This window comes from Schistocerca americana, chromosome 6, assembly GCF_021461395.2.
Source record: "Schistocerca americana isolate TAMUIC-IGC-003095 chromosome 6, iqSchAmer2.1, whole genome shotgun sequence".
Taxonomy (NCBI): Eukaryota; Metazoa; Arthropoda; class Insecta; order Orthoptera; family Acrididae; genus Schistocerca; species Schistocerca americana.
The window spans coordinates 394,496,560-394,517,595 of record NC_060124.1 but is presented as its reverse complement, the minus strand read 5'-3'; the positions used below and the strand labels follow the sequence as shown (position 1 = coordinate 394,517,595).

Here is a 21,036-nt window from a genome sequence, read left to right as displayed (position 1 = left end):
ACATCGTGCAGCCTGCCTCCAGTGGTGTCGCGACAGGCGTGAATGGAGGGACGAATGGAGACGTGTCGTCTTCAGCGATGAGAGTCGCTTCTGCCTTGGTGCCAATGATGGTCGTATGCGTGTTTGGCGCCTTGCAGGTGAGCGCCACAATCAGGACTGCATACGACCGAGGCACACAGGGCCAACACCCGGCATCATGGTGTGGGGAGCGATCTCCTACACTGGCCGTACACCACTGGTGATCGTCGAGGGGACACTGAATAGTGCACGGTACATCCAAACCGTCATCGAACCCATCGTTCTACCATTCCTAGACCGGCAAGGGAACTTGCTGTTCCAACAGGACAATGCACGTCCGCATGTATCCCGTGCCACCAAACGTGCTCTAGAAGGTGTAAGTCAACTATCCTGGCCAGCAAGATCTCCGGATCTGTCCCCCATTGAGCATGTTTGGGACTGGATGAAGCGTCGTCTCACGCGGTCTGCACGTCCAGCACGAACGCTGGTCCAACTGAGGCGCCAGGTGGAAATGGCATGGCAAGCCGTTCCACAGGACTACATCCAGCATCTCTACGATCGTCTCCATGGGAGAATAGCAGCCTGCATTGCTGCGAAAGGTGGATATACACTGTACTAGTGCCGACATTGTGCATGCTCTGTTGCCTGTGTCTATGTGCCTGTGGTTCTGTCAGTGTGATCATGTGATGTATCTGACCCCAGGAATGTGTCAATAAAGTTTCCCCTTCCTGGGACAATGAATTCACGGTGTTCTTATTTCAATTTCCAGGAGTGTATATGCAGGGCATTGATGGGATATGGCAAAAACGTCAAGGCTTGGCATACAAACACTGTGAAATTTATCATGCGATCCTATATGGCTGTACTTCAGCGGCATCGTTTTCCATACATTAGGTGACAGTGCATCATGCTAAAGCATGGATCACTTCACTTATATGCAGACACTTGGATGGGACCCTGGTCAGGTCCAGAACTCATGACCGTAGACCTCCTGGAACGCCATTGATGTAGCACCTTCTCTCAGAACGCCGTCGTCATCGTCGAGCTCTTTTACACACCCTTATCAATGCGGAAGGACGACTATATACTATGCAATGCACCATTGGTCACACTTCCCATTCCCATTTCACATGGCTGCATGCTACTGTCCCACTTCCCCTGACCTTAATTGAGGAGGTAGCAGCACTCACCGTAAACACCATTCCAGAGGATATGGCTCAATAACGTCGTCCCCCAGATCTGACAGCCATCCCTAGAATTTTACAAGTGTTTGAAATAAGAGTTGGTGTGCGCCTGGACGTCCATCAGTTGTGAACGATGTCATCAGCAACGACGATCTCTGCCACCTTCCTTGATGGGTTCGTTATCCAGTCCTTAAACTGCATGGGTGATTGCAGATATGTGATTACGGGCCGATAACTCTACTCAAAAGCGACATGAGAGTTTTCAGCCATTTGTTGGCATCACAGCTGAAGAAGGCAGCATGATGCGTCATATCCTGTGGTCAGACTTCAATGGGTGGTGACAATAATATCCACATGGCCTTTTCCCATTACAGGAACATCATTACACTCGCCAAGTCGCGACATCTGCCTGGTGCAATGGCATCACTTGACTTCAGTCAGGCATTCGATCATATCGAAAACGCATTTTAGAAGACTGTCCTCCAGCGCATGGGTTTTTCGGCTCATATAGTAACAGTGGTAATGCGCTTATTGAGCGGAACGACTTCAAGAATACTCTATAAGGGATGCCTCAACGGGCCTTTAGCGATCGAGCGTTCTGTCCAACAGGGTTGCCCACTTTCCACGACACTCCTGGTTTGGCGTTACAACCCCTACTCCAAGGGCTCTGCCATCACCTGGTGTTCCTTTACATGTATAGACACTACTTTTGTTGTAAGGTCTTCGTTGACGGTCTTGTACTCTGCCTATATAGTGAAGACAGTGTCCAGACAGTTTTGACGTGGGTGGCAACATATGGCACTGGGCAGTTCTCCTGTTTCCAAATCACAGGCACTTCCCCTGGGTCAGGGCCTACCTAAGTGATGTGTCACTCGTCTAAGTGTGGCAACTACTGTCCACTGCTTGGCCATTGATTTTATGAATGATCTTTATCGGCTGCAACAAAAGATGTCTTCGCCAAACGATCAGGGCTGGCCTTGTTGATCACCAGTTAAGATCACCCGACACTGTACAGCGTGCGTGATACATGTATGTCTACTGTGCCTCTGGCATCCCCCACGTGGCAGAAGTGTTTCTTGTCCCGATTAGCCTCCCTTGACCTTCTATGGGAGTGTGGTGAGGTTCGCTTATTCCATGTGCCAGACAGAGTTAGAGCACATTTCTAGCTCCCAACTGAAAGTGCAGTGCCGTTACCTGACGAGCTTCCTGGACTGCTTTTATATGAATATGAGTTAGTCTGCATGCCAGCCACAGATATTCCACCCCCCCCCCCCTCCACTTTTATCACTTTAGGCAGTTCTTTTTGGAATTAAGTTACATCCTCTACACTTTACCTCTTCATAAGTACTCTGGATGAAGACTGTACACGACGCATTACAAATGCATTGGCCTCCCAATCTCACTGCATCTAGTTTTCCCAGATAATACGGCGTGTAAGGAAAGCGATGCATAGGGCTTTCTCGACGTAAGTGTCCAATCAGCAAATAGATCAATCAGACTCTTCTGCACTGCATCCGCCCTATGTGCTCACCGTGGTGTGGACGACACAGAGGCCCACCGATTCTCATGTGATCCGTCGTTTGACATCTGAAGGCTCGCGGAGCATATCTTGGCTTTCCTTATCCGACAGACACTTTCTCAGGTCGCTTTCCAGACATTTTCATTCCTGGATGTGATTTGTTATCCCACAACAAAAACTAACACTGTGGATTGGATACGCGGCGATACAGTCCGCTACCGTTTTGCCCCGACGAGAAATCGGTTCTTAATGATCGACACTGTGCACTTGTTACAGTAACCGTAGATACAAGCAGTTCTTTACAGATTTTCTATGGAGCACGTTTCATGATCCGCCTTCCAGATGGAATGCACAAGCCAAGAGATGCTGATGCTTATTTTGTCGGCACGAAGCTCTGAACAAACTCCAGGCGAAATATCTATGAAAATTTCGAGAAGACACGTTAGGATGTTCCACCATCAGAAGGTGCGACCGACTTCTAGAATATTGGTACACAAATAAAGAAGATGTGGAAAAGAGGAAAAATCAAAATCAGAATAAAGAAGAAAAGTCCCCTACACAACTCCTTTCATTTTCATCCCTCCCTTGTGTGTTCTGTTCCCTACTTTCTTCTTTTCCTAGCACCCCTTTAGTATTAGGTTAGTTGTTTTGGCATAGAATTAGATGGTGCCAACGCCTGAAGAGCTATTGTTCTTTTACTTTTTTCTTAGGACAAAAGTGGCGGCGGCAAGTAGATTTTTTTATAGTTCCCTTTACTGTCCAGTGGAGGAAAAAAAATTAAGAAGAAATAGGTGGAGGACTTGCCCACGAAAGGCAAGTGTCACGAGTTCGAGTCTCGTGCGGCACACAGCTTTAATTTTCCAAGAAGTTTCATATCAGCGCACAATCCACTGAAGAGTGAAAATCTCATTCTGAAACAAACTCCAGACTGTGGTTAAGCAATGTCTCCACATTATCGTTTCTTCACAAGTTTCGCAGCAGAGCTCCTGTGAAGTTTGGAAGGTAGAAGATGAGGTACTGACGGAAGTAAAGCAGTCCGAACGGGTCGTGGGCCGTTGTTAAGTAGCTCAGTAGCCAAAGCACTCGCTGCGAAAGGCAAAGGTCCCGAGTTCGAGTCTCGGTTCGGTACAGTCGACCTTCAGTCGTGACACGGCTCGGACGCGCGGCGCGCTGCAAAGCACTCCTCACATATGTTTGTTTACTCACTGCGCGAGGTACTGTGATTTAGAGCTATCACTAGATATGAAGTTCTCTCACCGCCAGGTGACTGTGAAACTCACGTTCGATGATTCTTACGTGCTTGCTAAGGCTTGTGAAATCGAACGGTTCTTGCGAGACGACATGCATGACGATCCCCAAGAGCTGATTGGCATCCATCTGCCTATCACTTCCAGTACAGGCTACCTCAAGGTGAAGAAGGAAGAGGCTTGTGCCGACCTAGTCCGATGTTCCACCATCGGCTATCGCTTTCGCCAAGCTGACAATAACATTAGCTGGTAACCATGGACAACGTGTGTAGGGGGGGCATAATGTGCACATATTCGAACTGCCGTTCGAAGTCCATGCCACTCTCGTCACTGACGCGTTACGGCCTTATGGCATGCCCCTAAGCTATGTGGAAGAGGAGTGGAACACCTTTGAAACTTATAACATTCTCAATGGCGTCCGACAGATAAGCATCAAACTCCAAATACGTGCTGTGATACATGATCATCGGCAGGTGCCGAGCCGGACTTGTGCCGGCTGTGGACAGGAAGGCAACTTCTGATCAAACTGCCTCCAATCGCCGCCTTGTCCAGGTGCCACGTGTGGAAACAGTACAGACAGCGGTGCCAACAATGCTACCGCATACGTTCGTGCAAGCGGTGTAGCCGGCATGCACAGATGGTGCGCCCATGACGTACCCTCATGCGACAGCGAGCTCAGCCGATGAGGTGTCGTGACGGCGGTGCCGCACGATGACACGCCCTTGCAGGACATAACGCCTGGCAACCACCGCAACCACCACCGTCATCGCTACCACCATACTGGTGGTGTCGGTTCCGAATGCCAGCCTCCTGGCCGAAGGTGCTGACCCCAGCCCTTCAACGTGGGTGGATATAGGGCCTCAGAAACATCGGTCATCAAGACGTCATAAGAAATGCCGCCTCTCGCTGGAAGACGACCAATGATGCGGAGACAGGGAGCTGTGGACACCGTCTCTGACTCATCATTGCCAACAGGTTCTACCAGTACCGTCTCAAGCCAGGCATCTCATGCCACGGACACGACGGTGGCCTCGTCCACCACCGACATCTTCCTGACAACCGTCCCTCAGAACAAAGATGAGGCGATGGAGCCCATTGTCTGTGATGACACACTTTCACTGACCCCTTCTCTGTTTGGTGACTGAGCAGTTGAAATGGAGGCAGAATATACAAAACGCCCTTGATGCTCCTCTGCCTCACAGGCTGGTGCCCATCTTGGGGAGAAGGGCCACATTAAGCATGTCATTCACAAGGATGGGTACCAGAGAGGGGGCCACCATCTACATACTCCACATTAAGATATTCCAATCCTACCATGTGGTTACGATCAAAGTCAGCTGCATACCCCCCGGAGCTGCAATTGAACATTTGTGGGTGCACGGCCTACAGCATCCTATCTAGCGATGTATCCGTGAAACCGCCATCTCTAACGCAATGGCATCAAGTCATAGGATGCCACAGATCTGCCATATGCACAAGGCCTTGCTTTTATGGTGGGATCAGTCTGTATTGTAAATGTATATGCGGCCTTTGGGACATCTGACCACAGTGAAAGGATCGCCTTTTATTCTGACGAAATTGCTCCACTCCTGAATGGAAATATAGAATACTACATCATAGGTGGCGTCTTGGATCCAGTGGACCAAATGCTACACTATTCTACCTGCCCAGCACTACAGCTTTCGTGTGGGATCAGGCACTTCAAAACATGTGGCGTCTCCTGCATTCACCGACCACTGCGCCAGCCGCCTCGACAAGATATACGTCTCCTGAGGGCTCCAAGCTGCGACAAGGGACACGGAACTGTGGCCGACAGCCTTCACTGACCATTTGGTATACATCTGTTCAGTCACACTCCTGTGACAGCGTGCGCACTGTAGCTGTGGTCCATAGACGCTGAACGTTTCCAACCTGTACGAGGATGCATGTCGGCAGGAGAGTGCTGCTACATGGGATCGCTGCCTCCAGAGACTGCATGTCCAACCTTCCACCTTACATTGGTGGCTCGACCGCACCAAGCCATGGTGTATGGCTATGACAGAGTGTGCTGGTGTCAGGTGACATCGGAATGTTGTATTACACAGCACTGACTGAACTATTTGACACAGCTGCTATCACGAGACCGGCAGACAGCAGTTAATCGTCTTAAAGCTCGGCTGCTCCGTCTCTCCGCAGAACAACTTAATGGAGCTCGAGTTTGGGTGGGGGCACAGGATACCATCCACACCGAAACGGTATCCATACATCACGTCATCAGAGAGAGACACCACTGCAAGCGCCAACTTATAACATCGTAGAAACAGCAGTGGGTGGTCGTGTCAACATGAAGTGTGCCATAACTGCAGTATTCGTCCAGCATTACCGGACGTTTTATTCCGAGGACCCGCAGACTGTAAGCGTGTATGAAGGCATCCTGTGCGATCTGCCCGTCCCCAGAGTAGTGGCCCAGGACGATGCCCTGATTGCTCCCATAACTGCTGAAGACTTAACAACGGCCTTGGCATGCGGCACCCCAAAAAAATCACCACAACCAGATGGTTTACCGAACGAATTGTACCGCGCCTTCTATCCCCTGACGGGAGCTCAGTGGATTCAGACGTATCAAGACCTCCCTGCGACGATTTTACTATCTCCCTGGATTTCCTTGAAGGTATCATGATAACGGTTCCAAAACAGAGCAATTCTCAGTGTTGTCACGACTATCGTCCTCTTATGATCTTGAAGGCATATTACAGACTTTTCACCCGTATCTTTTGCACATGTCTTCAGGCCACAATTAGGCACATGATCCATCCTGACCAGACATGTTTAGGCGGTGACAACGGCAACCAGAGGGCACAGGGCACTAACGGCCTGCCGCCTCCGAGGCGTCCTTGTCGCCGTCGATTTTTATCACGCCTGTGATCGTATAGACTACGAATACGATTTTCTACGCACCATGCTTGAACACATGGGTCTCTCGCAGGTCTTGCCAAGGGTCATCCTACACTCCTGGAAATTGAAATAAGAACACCGTGAATTCATTGTCCCAGGAAGGGGAAACTTTATTGACACATTCCTGGGGTCAGATATATCACATGATCACACTGACAGAACCACAGGCACATAGACACAGGCAACAGAGCATGCACAATGTCGGCACTAGTACAGTGTATATCCACCTTTCGCAGCAATGCAGGCTGCTATTCTCCCATGGAGACGATCGTAGAGATGCTGGATGTAGTCCTGTGGAACGGCTTGCCATGCCATTTCCACCTGGCGCCTCAGTTGGACCAGCGTTCGTGCTGGACGTGCAGACCGCGTGAGACGACGCTTTATCCAGTCCCAAACATGCTCAATGGGGGACAGATCCGGAGATCTTGCTGGCCAGGGTAGTTGACTTACACCTTCTAGAGCACGTTGGGTGGCACGGGATACATGCGGACGTGCATTGTCCTGTTGGAACAGCAAGTTCCCTTGCCGGTCTAGGAATGGTAGAGCGATGGGTTCGATGACGGTTTGGATGTACCGTGCACTATTCAGTGTCCCCTCGACGATCACCAGTGGTGTACGGCCAGTGTAGGAGATCGCTCCCCACACCATGATGCCGGGTGTTGGCCCTGTGTGCCTCGGTCGTATGCAGTCCTGATTGTGGCGCTCACCTGCACGGCGCCAAACACGCATACGACCATCATTGGCACCAAGGCAGAAGCGACTCTCATCGCTGAAGACGACACGTCTCCATTCGTCCCTCCATTCACGCCTGTCGCGACAGCACTGGAGGCGGGCTGCACGATGTTGGGGCGTGAGCGGATGATGGCCTAACGGTGTGCGGGACCGTAGCCCAGCTTCATGGAGACGGTTGCGAATGGTCCTCGCCGATTCCCCAGGAGCAACAGTGTCCCTAATTTGCTGGGAAGTGGCGGTGCGGTCCCCTACGGCACTGCGTAGGATCCTACGGTCTTGGCGTGCATCCGTGCGTCGCTGCGGTCCGGTCCCAGGTCGACGGGCACGTGCACCTTCCGCCGACCACTGGCGACAACATCGATGTACTGTGGAGACCTCACGCCCCACGTGTTGAGCAATTCGGCGGTACGTCCACCCGGCCTCCCGCATGCCCACTATACGCCCTCGCTCAAAGTCCGTCAACTGCACATACGGTTCACGTCCACGCTGTCGCGGCATGCTACCAGTGTTAAAGACTGCGATGGAGCTCCGTATGCCACGGCAAACTGGCTGACACTGACGGCGGCGGTGCACAAATGCTGCGCAGCTAGCGCCATTCGACGGCCAACACCGCGGTTCCTGGTGTGTCCGCTGTGCCGTGCGTGTGATCATTGCTTGTACACCTCCCTCGCAGTGTCCGGAGCAAGTATGGTGGGTCTGACACACCGGTGTCAATGTGTTCTTTTTTCCATTTCCAGGAGTGTATGTTTAATCCACGGAGCGCGCTCTCAGATTATGGTCAACGGCAACCAGACCAAACATCTTATTCCTGGATGTCGGTGTTATAGGAATGTCCTTTATCAGGAGTCTTATTCGAGGTGCCCCTCGAACACGCATTGCAGGGCCCTCGCCAACGACTACAAGGCATCTGCATTCGGGACGTGGCTTCTGACACAGTGCCTTTGCTGACGATGTGGTGCTATTGGCGCGGTCAGGCGACGAAATCAAAGTGACAACTATGTGGTGCTATTGACGCGGTCACGCGACGAAATCAAAGTGACTCTTTAGTGGTTCAGTCGTTATGGTGCGGTATCATGTAGCGTCGTCAACATACACAAGATAATATACATGGATGTTGGGAGAGGCCTTCTCTGCCCCACAGTGATCCCCTTCCAGAAGGCTTCCACACAGACCGCATTGCGAGCGCAGTTCTCCAGTACAGTTTTCCGGACTGCGACGGACACATCGCCAGCTGCTCAATGGACATGTGTGCTGCTCCATGACAGGAAATTCCGGATCGTGGATATAATTCTCCGAGCCCCTTATGTTAACACTTACCTAGCGTCCAAACTTAAATATTTTGCACAGATTCTTCTCCTAACTGTCACTATGGCCCATAGGTTCCTGACCGCACATGAAGATTTTGTGAGCACAGGTCACATATTCAAAGCCCGTTACAACACTTTAACGGGGCTTCCACTGGTGGACGGCCTGGAGTTGACTCATGCCCACAGCCGTGTGTGGGGGTTATACCTACGGATGACTCGACTCACGTGGACTGCAGCCAGCACCGGCTTGTCAGGGACACTACTTCAGATCGTTGCACCCCGAGATTTTCCACCGCCAGTTCCCGTGGGCCACATTGCTCGATTTCTCGACCACATCCGAGATTTTCTGGTCGAACTGAGCTACATGACTGAGGATCTACCAGCGACAAGGACGCTGAGCGAGAGAGACTACCGCAAGAACGACGAACATCACAACCTGACAATCTGCTGGCCGGAATGTGGCATGCTGTCCACACCCCATATCTGCCCATGTAGGCTCGTTCCTTTTGGTACGTGGTGGTGAACGGCATGTTAGCCACACGCCAGCGCCTCCATTCCATCCATTAAACTGACGACCCTTTGTGCCCGCACTGTACAGACGTCGATTCAGACGCCCACCGCTTGACGTGTGCTGCGACGTGCAACTGCTGGGATCTTATACAACGTTTGCTGGGACTGCTGTTGTGACGACAGCCAGAGTCCATCACAACGGACGAACTCCTATGCCCAAATACTGTTTACTTTCCTAACACCAGATCAAACGCCACCTACTTGCTAAAGGGCATGGTGCTTTATTATGTTTTGCAAGCTTCACCCGAAAGTGCTCTCGGCTTGTGTTTCCACCTGACGACGACTCATGAGACGTTCTACCGCCATGCATTGCATCGGACCTGACTATAGAATTATTTAGGCACATTATTCGAGGATCCTCCTGTCCACTGGGGCGTTTCAAGTACTAGAATGCTCACTTGAAGACGATCTACGTCACTTGTTTGATACTCCGAGGAAACGGTTTACAGGGAGTCCCCTCTCCATTAATTTATGCGAAGATGACATGGAAACTTCTGGTGGCGGTAGTAGGATCCTGTTAAAAAAAAAAAAAAAAAAAAAAAAAAAAAAAAAATAAAAAAAAAAATTAAAGAAATTTATAAAATAAAATTATGTACTTATAAATAACTAAATAAATTTGTGCAAATAATGTTCTCTTAATCTCCTAAGGTTCCTTTCCTGCCTTGGCTCTAGGAGGGCAGGAATGGGGTGTTGTGGCAAGGCCTCGGAAGGTGACCCTTGCCCTCTCCCCCCCCCCCCCCCCGACCCAGCACTCGTGATTAAAAAAAATCACATTTTTATTGCCAATTAGTGTCATTGTTGTAATAGTTAAAAGTCAGTCCTTTTAATGCTAGTTTCTTCTGCATCCTTTAGCAGGTTCTTTCTTTCAGTGTCCGCTTATTGAAGTTTTATTTTGTATTCGAGTGTCACCGCATTGCACAAGCGGAACACAGTTACTTAAAGCTTAAAGTGTGATGTTCAAATGGTTCAAATGGCTCTGAGCACTATGAGACTTAACTCCTGAAGTCATCATTCGCCTAGAACTTAGAACTACATAAACCTAACCAACCTAAGGACATCACACACATCCATGCCCCAGGCACCGAGCGAGGTGGCTAGCACACTGGACTCGCATTCGGGAGGACGACGGTTCAATCCTGCGTCCGGCCATCCGGATTTAGGTTTTCCGTGATTTCCCTAAATCGCTCCAGGCAAATGCTGGGATGGTTCCTTTGAAAGGGCACGGCCGACTTCCTTTCCAAATCTGATGAGACCGATGAACTCGCTGTTTGGTCTCTTCCCCCAAACAACCCAACCCATGCCCCAGGCAGGAATCGAACCTGCGACCGTAGCGGTCTCGCGGTTCCAGACTGTAGCGCCTAGAACCGCTCGGCCACTCCGGCCGGCAAAGTGTGATGTGTTTAGCGTAGTTGCTTCTCCTTGCATTGCACTTGGGCAAGGTTTCCTTTAGCTGGTTTGCTGCTGCGCTGAATTCTAACATTCACCACTTTCGAGCAGTACTGATTTTCCGATGCCACAAGGTAAATCAGTAAAGTTTGTTAGGGTCAGATTAACATCACTTTCTGAACACAATAATATTATTAATTACAGTTAAGCATTGCGTTAGAAATTATCTTTAGGATCAGTTTAGTTAAAATTTAGTTCAGATCTCATTTCGCTTTACCTTGGAAGGTGTCTCCCGCTGTCGGAGACGAAACGTCAGGGGAGAGTTTTATACATCGACCACGGCCCATCAATCCGGAAATTTTAAGTGAAGACCATACCGACTGTGAGAGCCAACATTGTATACTCATTTCCTTTGTCAAACATTCTCACTCTTACTGTTCCGGCGTACCCAAGCGATGGCACGACAGTCAGGAAAGGTTGAGCGGAGATGGCTGTGAAGAAGACTCAGTTCTTAGCGATGGAATTCTTTTTCGGAGAACAAATGCACAAAATATGAACACAATTTTTTAAACTCCAGAAAAGAGCCATAAGAATAATAATCAAAAATACTAGTCGAGCTCATTCTAAAGATCTGTTCAGAACACTGGGGATTTTAACTGCACCTTTACCATTAAGTTGTACACATAAAAAATAACATTGGTAATTACTGCACAAACCATGCAACAAGACCATGACCATGCAACAAGAGATAGACTCAACTTACATTTACCAAGAAAAAATAAACATAAAACTCAAAGCAGCATTTTCTACCAAGGAATAAAACTGTACAATAAATTACCAAAAGAGATTAAAGAAATTGCCAAAATGCACTTGTTTAAAAAGGCAGCTAAAAGTACCTGTTATGCAACATATTTTATACATTGAAAGATTGCTTAGCTAAAACAGAGTAGAGGTTTGATAAAAAATGTTATACAAATGAATAATAATAATAATAATGATTATAAAATATCCAACATTCCACATAACACCTTCACTTTATGTTTTTTTCCTTCTTTTTTTCCTTTCTAGAAATACTTACCCCCAAGCTATGCATAACACAATACTAACACCTCTTCCTCTTTCTGAGCTCAACATCTCACTCATTATGGAGGGATGCTGACTCGGTTTTTCAGGATAGCAAATGGGAAGTTGCGGTACAGAAAATGGCCCAGAGATCACCAGTGTGCGTGCGCGAGCGTGTGTGTGTGTGTGTGTGTGTGTGTGTGTGTGTGTGTGTGTAGTGAGTGAAGTGATATGAAACAATGTGTGTATAGTGTGTGCAGTGACTGATGGTGAGATAGAACAATGTGGCATTACATTATTTAATAAGTTATTTGTAAAAAAAATATTGTATACCAGGAGTAAATCTAATGATTGTCTCCAACTAGAAGTCTCTAAATATATGTGTATAATAATTAGTTTATTTTAAACTGGCCTAAATTTGTAAATGCTTCGACAATGTCCTATATCCTTGTAAAAATAGATCTACGGATGAATAAAGCTACTAATACTACTACTACTACTACTACTACTACTAAAGACGTCAGCCAATAGTACGCTGACCGACCACTCTCTCGGACGACACCAAAACAGCAGCGGCCTCTAGACGAAGAGAACATAAGCGCCGCGCCTCTTGGCCACGGCCCAATTGAAGACTAGCCGTTCTACGAACTCTACAGCAGTGACTTAGGACTGTATTACTAGACTTGTATTGAAATTGTGTGTAGTAAAGAGATTTTCTTATTTTGTCTGTCGCCCATTGCTTGTGACACACCATTGTAAATTCTCAAAGTTAAGTATTGTTGTTTATCTTACCGTAATAAAAATTCATAAAATACGGTTCGCTTGATTTGTTGTCTAGCGATCCAAGAAACCAGGTTTTTTGCTAGGCACCCCATATTCGACGATTAGGCAGGACACAATACTTACATTGCTTTGTTGCATGTTCGTATGTGTGTCATTCAGTGTTTAGAATGTTACTTAGTTTGGGCCTGTAAACAGAAACATTTTGGGTATTTATCCTTTCAAAGTTCAGATTGTAATTTTATGCAGGATTTTTACTCTGTTACTTTTAAGTGCTGGAATTGTGACGTCAGCATAGTAGCACTGTTCACTATTCTGTAATGCAGAGTTTAGTATATACAAGGGTTGCACAGAAAATAATGCATTGCGTTTTATTTTCTGAGCCTAAAAGAATGCTACGAACGCGAAACGTTACGTATGTATAATATGAAGTCTCCTGAGTTAGCGTGCGAAGTTTCCGTCGCTTCCGACAGTAGCGTAGTTGCAGGACAGTTTCAAAATGGCATCTGTAGGTGAAGTGTTACAAGCAAAGTGTTGTGATTGAATTTACCACTGCAGAGAAAGAAACTGTGGGGAACTTTCACAAACGCTGGTGCAGAATCTACGAAGCATCTGCTCCGCTGGGCACGGAGTGTGAGGTGATCAGAAGGCGGTTCGGCGGAGCTCTACGATTTGCAGCGGTAGGGGAGACCATCCATGGCTGTCACATCTGACCGCTCTGACCTAGCCCCCTCTGACACCCACTTGTTTGGGCCAGTAAAGGATGCCATTCGTGGAAGACATTTTGTGGACGATGAGGAGGTGATTCACACAGTGAAGCTCTGACTCTGCCACCAGGACCAGGATTGGTACCGACAGGGTAAACACGCCCTTCTTTCGCGCTGGAGGAAGTCCATAGCGCGATGAAGATTACGTGGAAAAATAGGGTGTGTAGATTTTAAACACCATTCTTTCGTGTGTGTAATTCGCATTATGTTCAATAAAGAACTGTTGAAGAAAAAATGCGGTGCCTTACTTCCTGGGCAACTTCCGTGCTTCCAGGTTTTTCAATTATTTTTAGTAGAAATTAATTGGAATGCAGTTACACAATTTCCGATGGATGTGGTGAATTCTTTCATCAGATAGCGTTTACATAAGCATACCAGCTGCACTGTTTGGTTAAAAAGTATGTTCACATTACAATATACACACATGCAAAAATTAAGAGTATGAGACCTTTATACAAAACGTAACACATAAAACAGTTGCATTACATATTTTTACTCAGAGCTTAACTATTATCGACACATAATTCTATATATTTGCGTTAAAAAACGGCTTAAATAATTAAAAAATAAACAAAAAAGAAGATGATCTCATTGTACATTTTCTATCCACAAGAATATTTTTGAATAACATTTTAAATAACATAATTGAAATTAACTTCTTCTAAATATTTCCCTGTACGTCGGTGATATATTGTTTAAACTGCTGATAGATGAAAATTAGAGAAATTAGACAGTAGGATTGCAAGAGCTGCTACAGAATACTCTTTTTTATCTTTTAAGCATAAATTTCATGTGTATCAAAAGAAAGTGGACATTGTTACTTACTGAAGAAGTGTTAAAGGTGCTGTTGATTGGAATGAACAGTTTGGTGAGCAAGTACAATGGGTTGAGAGTGAACCAGAAAAAGACAAAAGTAATGAGAATTAGCAGAAATGAGAATAGCCTTAAACTAAACATCGAAACTGGTGATGATGTGGTGACGAGCTTAACAGATTCTACTACCTTCGAATCAAAATAACCCATGACGAACGAAGCAACGAGGATATGAAAAGCAGGCTAGCACAGGCAAAGAGGGCAGCTTGGCCAATAGTAGCCTATTAGAGCACGGTCTTGTATGACGTGGACAATAGCGAAACCGGAACGAAAGAAGATCGAAGAGACTGAGATGCAATGCTACAGAAGAGCGTTGAAAATGAGGCGGGCTGCAAAAAATAAGGAACGAGGAGGTCCTCCCCTTATTCAGCGAAGATAGGAACGTATGAAAAACACTCTCAAGAATAAAGACGATATAATACGTGGTACGACACCCGGGAATAAATTGCGTGGTACTAGATGGAGCTGAAGAGGGTAAAAAATGTCGGAAACGATGGACATCGGAACACATCCAACAGATAAACGAGAACGTAGGGTGCAAGTCGCTACTTTGAGAGGAAGATGTAGGAACAGCAGATGATGTCTTCGCGGAGTCGTATCAAACCACGCAGAAAATGACTTATGTATACAGGATATCCATAATTACAGTTTCATAACGTTGCAGAGAGAGAACCATTGCTCAGAATGACATCAGTTAATTTAAATGGAGGTGGCTGTAAATGACAATTGAATCATAACATGAAGACTATAGTATGAGTCACACTATTCGTACTGTTCAATGTGCATGTCTGTACAAGTTCGACAGTCAACAGTTGTTGAACTGTTAGCTAGATAAGCCCATCCACCACTGAAAGGTCGTACCACATAGGATGGGAAAAATCGAACTGTCCTGGGACCAAAATCCGCATAAAAAAACAAAAATGATATTGGTTTCTAAATGACGGACACTGGTGCAAGATATGTTTAATATGCTGTTTACTGTTTTCTGCCACAAGTAGAAATCTAGAAACAGCATATTCCACAACAGATTGGAGTGTCTCGGGGGTCAAGTTCAGAATGCGTTGCGTAGTGCGTGCTTCAATCCAGCTACGTTTATAACTGAAACACTGAACACAAAATCGTTTAGATAACACCACAGCCAGAAGTCACACGGGCTAAGGTCAGGATATCCGGACGACCAGGCTGTAGGGACATGACAGCTGATAATTCTAGCATTTACAAAATACCTCTGTAGAAGCCGCTTCACTGGCTGTCATTTGCATATGAAATATCCTATCCATACATCTTGCAGTTTAAGGGTTCGAATGACTTTTGAGCATCGAAGTCTCCCATAGTGTTTACCAGTGACGATACAGGTAACAAGACCTGCAGGACTCATATCGAAAAAGTACGGCCCTATGATAAACGATGCTGTCATTTCGCAACACACAGTCACCTTTGCAGAATGAGGTGGTTACAGTTGATGTGAGTGGGTATTTTCCGTTGGCCGTATTCTGCAATTGTGTGTATTGAAGTGTGCTTGGAGTTGGAAATGAGCTTCAACTATCCACACACCTCAATGGTCACAACATGAATTCAGTGGCGAGTCTGGAACTTCTAGATTATCAAACATAGTTAGGACTGCGAAGCACTCCGCATTGTTTTTGGGAATACTGTCGAGTGAGTCCGTATTTGTGCCAACATGAAATCTAATCTCCTCGTGTTCATGGGCCACTATTACTGCAGCGGGTGTTCGCGTACTTATGGTGAGCCATGGGCTGCCAGTTTGAGGAATGCCAACTTCCCTGTATCAAATACTTGATTCACCACGTTTTTGAAGGCTGATGAAGCGGTGATGCTATCGTGTGTCTTCCTTGTTTATGTCCATGCTGTTTTGTGCCTTTCCTCTTTCTACGAAAAAAAAGTTAAATCAAAATTCGCTGTGTATGATGGGGATATGCCGCGCTGGTTACTGACAACTAAAACCTACCCCCCGCCCCCCCCCCCCTCCTTTTCATATGTAAGGGACAGTATCAGCTTACTGATCTTTAACATCTGTGGTGAATAATTCTGAATTTATGTAATAAATGGTTAGGGAATTGAATAAAAAATGATTATATGTTAATACATTTCCTCTCCATCACAGAGTCTCCAACCGTTATCGGTGATATATCAACGAAAATGCACACTGAGTCACAGTTGTCACTTCACGGTTACACTGGTCCTTAGCATTTCCGTTGCTTTCGGTTATTCCTTTTTTCAATCAGATTTAAGTGAGAAGTGTAGGGCCAAATGTCTCATTTTAATAAGTCGACACCAGTCACGTGCAGCTCAAGAGGCGAACCACGGCAGATGAAACTGTGCTTTGAGTGCTAATGCAATCTAAATTCCCCCTCCCACACACTCCAAACACACTTAATCGTAGCCACTGTGGAAACTGTATAGATAAAGTAGTAGACCACCATCATAAACAAATTCATGAAAAATTGCGGACACGACTGAAACTAATGTATGAGAATTTCAAATCAACAGTACCTGGGTCATGTCCTATCATAAGATTAGCTACTGCACGACACTAACTCTTCCGGTGACGCAACTATTTTCGTTGTCATACGTCATTCAATTAGTAAGTGTAATTTTTCTATCAAGACCTTAGCGCATGCGACCAAAACAGTATATAATTAAGTAGTCTGTTTGAAAAAACAAGTAGAGTTGTGATGAATTCGAGGGCTGCTGTGAATACCACAGATTTCTTCTAGGCTAACCGTTGTAAGTAAAAGCGTAAGTTAGTCTTCCTCTCAACACAGACCTATCTTACCAGGCCGATTATAATGTACCTACAGCTTAACGGCCGATTATAATGTACCTACAGTTTAACGCAAGATACGAACGATGATGCAACTTGATTTTTATTAGACACTCGCCACACCTCAAAGTACCTTGAATTCTTAGAAAAAATTTCCTAGATCCGGTAAGAAACTTAAATTGTAATGTGACAAACACATGTGTGGCTGTATAACAGAACTGCACATAAAAGACGAAAATTCGTTAAAAATGCCTTCGGATATAAATTATACAATGAAGTATTATATACAAAAAATTAGCAGTCGAAAAGATAGATTGGTGAGATTTATGTGGAGATAACCACGTCTAGGTATCTACACTCTAATTGAACTATGGAAAATACAGTGCTTCTGTATCTAAAGCCAAGTACGATGAGGCTAAGTAGAATGTCGTTGCGTCGTGCATTGTCAGAGATAATTTTAAAACTGGGGCAGCCACAGCTAAAAAAGTTGTACATGATTGACTGTAAACATTTTTTAATGCAAGTGATAAAATTATTAAATATAAAACTGAATGAAATGTCCAGTAGTCCGCTGTAGCTGAATTTATTCAAGTGAATTATGAACCCACACGACCTGTTTCACAACTCTGAAGTTGCGCTTTCTGTTGTATATCTGCACAGAATATTTTTTTTTTGAATTAATGCATTGATAACTGAAATTACCCATGAAATCTTAAAGTACTGAATGATTACACTCAAACATATATTAGACATCAAGTTTAATAAGTACGATTTGTAATTTCATACCAAAAGAAGGTTATTTACAAATGATATGTCGTATGTTCTTAGGCGTAGTTACAGAATGCCATAGAGTAACTGTTGGAGTGGCTAGACAAAGTTATCAGCTTCCTCAGTTGATAAAAAATCATCATCAATTGATAAAAGAAACCGTCTTCTGTGATGAATGTCATATGTAGAAATGAAGGAATAGAACTGGGAATCAGAAATGATACTTGATTAAAAATAGTGAAGCAGTAAATCAAATGAAAAATATAGGGGACCGTCCACGTGTGACGTGAAACAACTGTCGAAGACGGGATTGACTTGTATTAAAATCACTGGCCTCACTTCATTGATTAAAATATGCTCTTGTCGGCCTATGTCAAGCAACAGACAATGCCCCTCATTGATGTTATCCTGGGGCGCTATAGTGACTAAAGAAAAAAATAAAGTTAATCATGAAAACTTGTAAAATTAGTGTATTGAAATCTACAGAAAATTATTTTAATTGTTTTACGGGGTCACCAATAACCGTAAGGAAGAAGCTCATGCTGCCAGTCAGACTTACCAAAAACCGACGCGCTGATGTGTGTTTGTCACCAACATAGCAGCCGACAGCATGGGTCACGAGCGTCCCGTGTATTGTCGAAGCGTGTGCTGTGGCTGCCGTCCGGGTACTGAAACGGTGACGGAAGCTGAACTAACGCGGGCAACGCGAAAAACAAGAAATGCACGACGCTAGTGTTCTGCTGAGGAACTGTAGTCACTAAGTGAACTATCAGACTCGGCTCTCAGTATTACATAAAATTGAACGTGGATAATACTAAATACAGGGTGTCCCAAAAAGAATGACCCGATTTTAACGTTGAAATAATATTGAGATAAATGTCACTAGGTAACTGAAACAGCACTAGATGTAATCGGCATGGTCTAGAGTTTCAGACAAAATCCGCTAGTTGTCGCTACGAGCACTGACCTGGAGCGTGCCGTCTTCCGCAATATGGCGTCCGCGCTACAGAAGGCGTATTGTGTTATTGAATTAAGTCGTACTCAATCAGTGATCGCAGTAGAGCAGGCGTTTCACATTCGATTTCGTGCTAAACCACCATCACCAAAGAACATTCGACGGTGGTATAAACAGTTTGAAGAAACAGGGTGCCTCTGTAAAGGCAAAAGTCCTGGCCGGCCAGGCGTTCCTGAACAAACGGTGGAACATATCCGACGAACATTTGAGCGGAGCCCCCGCATATCTACGAGTCGTGCTAGCCGAGAACTTGCGTTACCGTGCATGACAGTGTGGTGTGTGTTACGGCGTCGTTTAGCCCTCAAACCATACCGATTAAGCTCTTCAAGATACTGACAGAGTGTTATTCACCAAAAGTGAATGCTTTTTGTGCTGTTTCGCAAAGCAAGTTTTATGGGCCCTACTTTTTTGAGGAAGAAACCGTAACAGGATAATCATATCTCACAATGCTACGGAACTGATTAGTCAAAAATGGTTCAAATGGCTCTGAGCACTATGGGACTTAACATCTGTGGTCATCAGTCCCCTAGAACTTAGAACTACTTAAACCTAACTAACCTAAGGACATGACACACAACCATGCCCGAGGCAGGATTCGAACCTGCGACCGTAGCGGTCACGCGGTTCCAGACTGAAGCGCCTAGAACCGCACGACTAGTTAGTCCCACAACTTGACTCTGACAATGTCATCTATCAGCAAGATGGAGCACCACCGCACTGGTACAACAACGTGCGCAGTTTCCTCAATGCTAACGTGCCTCAACGTTGGATAGGGCGTACAAGACCGCGAGACTAGGCTTTACACTCTTGGCCTTCTAGTTCCCCTGACTTAACACCACGTGATTTCTTCCTGCGGGAATATGTTAAACAATGTGTTTACGTTCCTCCCTTACCTAGTGACATTGATGACCTAAAAACCAGAATATCATCTGCTGTAGCTTCAGTGACAGAAGACACCTTACGCTCCATTTGGGATGAATTCGGCCATCGGCTACATGTCGTCTGTGCAGCCAGTGCAGTACATATTGACCATTTATGATGGATATTTACAAACTTCTGTCTTTTCTGAGTACTTTAGTATGCAATTTGTCGGTGTCAAGCCCTCCTTTTTTGGGACACCCTGTATAATAATGTTGCTAAAATGAACTACTTATTTCTGAATCATCAGAACACTGTATATATTAAAGGGAGCAAATGATATCAAAGTGTCCCGGCAGTGGGAGTAAACATGAATATTAACGTAAGAAAGCTGTAATAATCTGACAAAATAGCTAGATGTTCAGACCCCCAATTTCAAAAATTTAAATAGTCAGAATTGACTAATAAAGCTCGGTGCCTTAACTCCGCTTGTTTATTGAGGGTATTATCAGGGGACTGTCTTACGGACTTTATTATATACATGTTACCTAAAGCTCGTTTAAAACACCGCCCTTTCTGGCTTTATGTAGTATCTCGACGTTGTTGTGGAGATCTGAAGTAGAACGTTCATTATTGCGTAAGTGAGACGCTAGCGGGCAACGGCCTTGCCGCAGTGGATACACCGGTTTCCGTCAGATCGCCGAAGTTAAGCGCTGTCGGGTGTGGCCGGCACTTGGATGGGTGACCATCCGGGCCGCCATGCGCTGTTGCCGTTTTTCGGGGTGCACTCAGCCTCGTGATGCCAATTGAGGAGCTACTCGACCGAATGTTAGCGGCTCCGGTCACAGAAAAACATCGTGAGGACCGGGAGTGTGGTGTGCTGACCACACGCCCGTCCTATCCGCATCCTCAGCTGATGATGACACGACGGTCGGATGGTCCCGACGGGCCACTTGTGGCCTGAAGACGGAGTGCTTTAAGATGCTAGCGTGGATTTCGAACTGCTCACGTTGAGATGTAATTTAAAGCCAATTTCGAAATCTCTACCCGTTTGCCCAATGTACTTTGGGAACAGTCGTTACAGGAAATTGAATAAACCCACGTATTCTTATATGGGTTGTTTACTGCCTGTTCCCTATATCTAAACTTGAAACCTACATATGCGGTATAAAAAACGTAGGATTTATATTATTCTTTTTTTAAAATGTTTATTCTTTCCGAAAAGGGGCCA

The 21,036-nt window shown here is 45.7% G+C and overlaps 1 pseudogene; it reads left to right on the top strand.

The window, feature by feature from the left end:
• Positions 1–20,460: 20,460 nt before the first annotated feature.
• LOC124620619 lies at positions 20,461–20,578 on the top strand (annotated as a pseudogene).
• Positions 20,579–21,036: the final 458 nt, after the last annotated feature.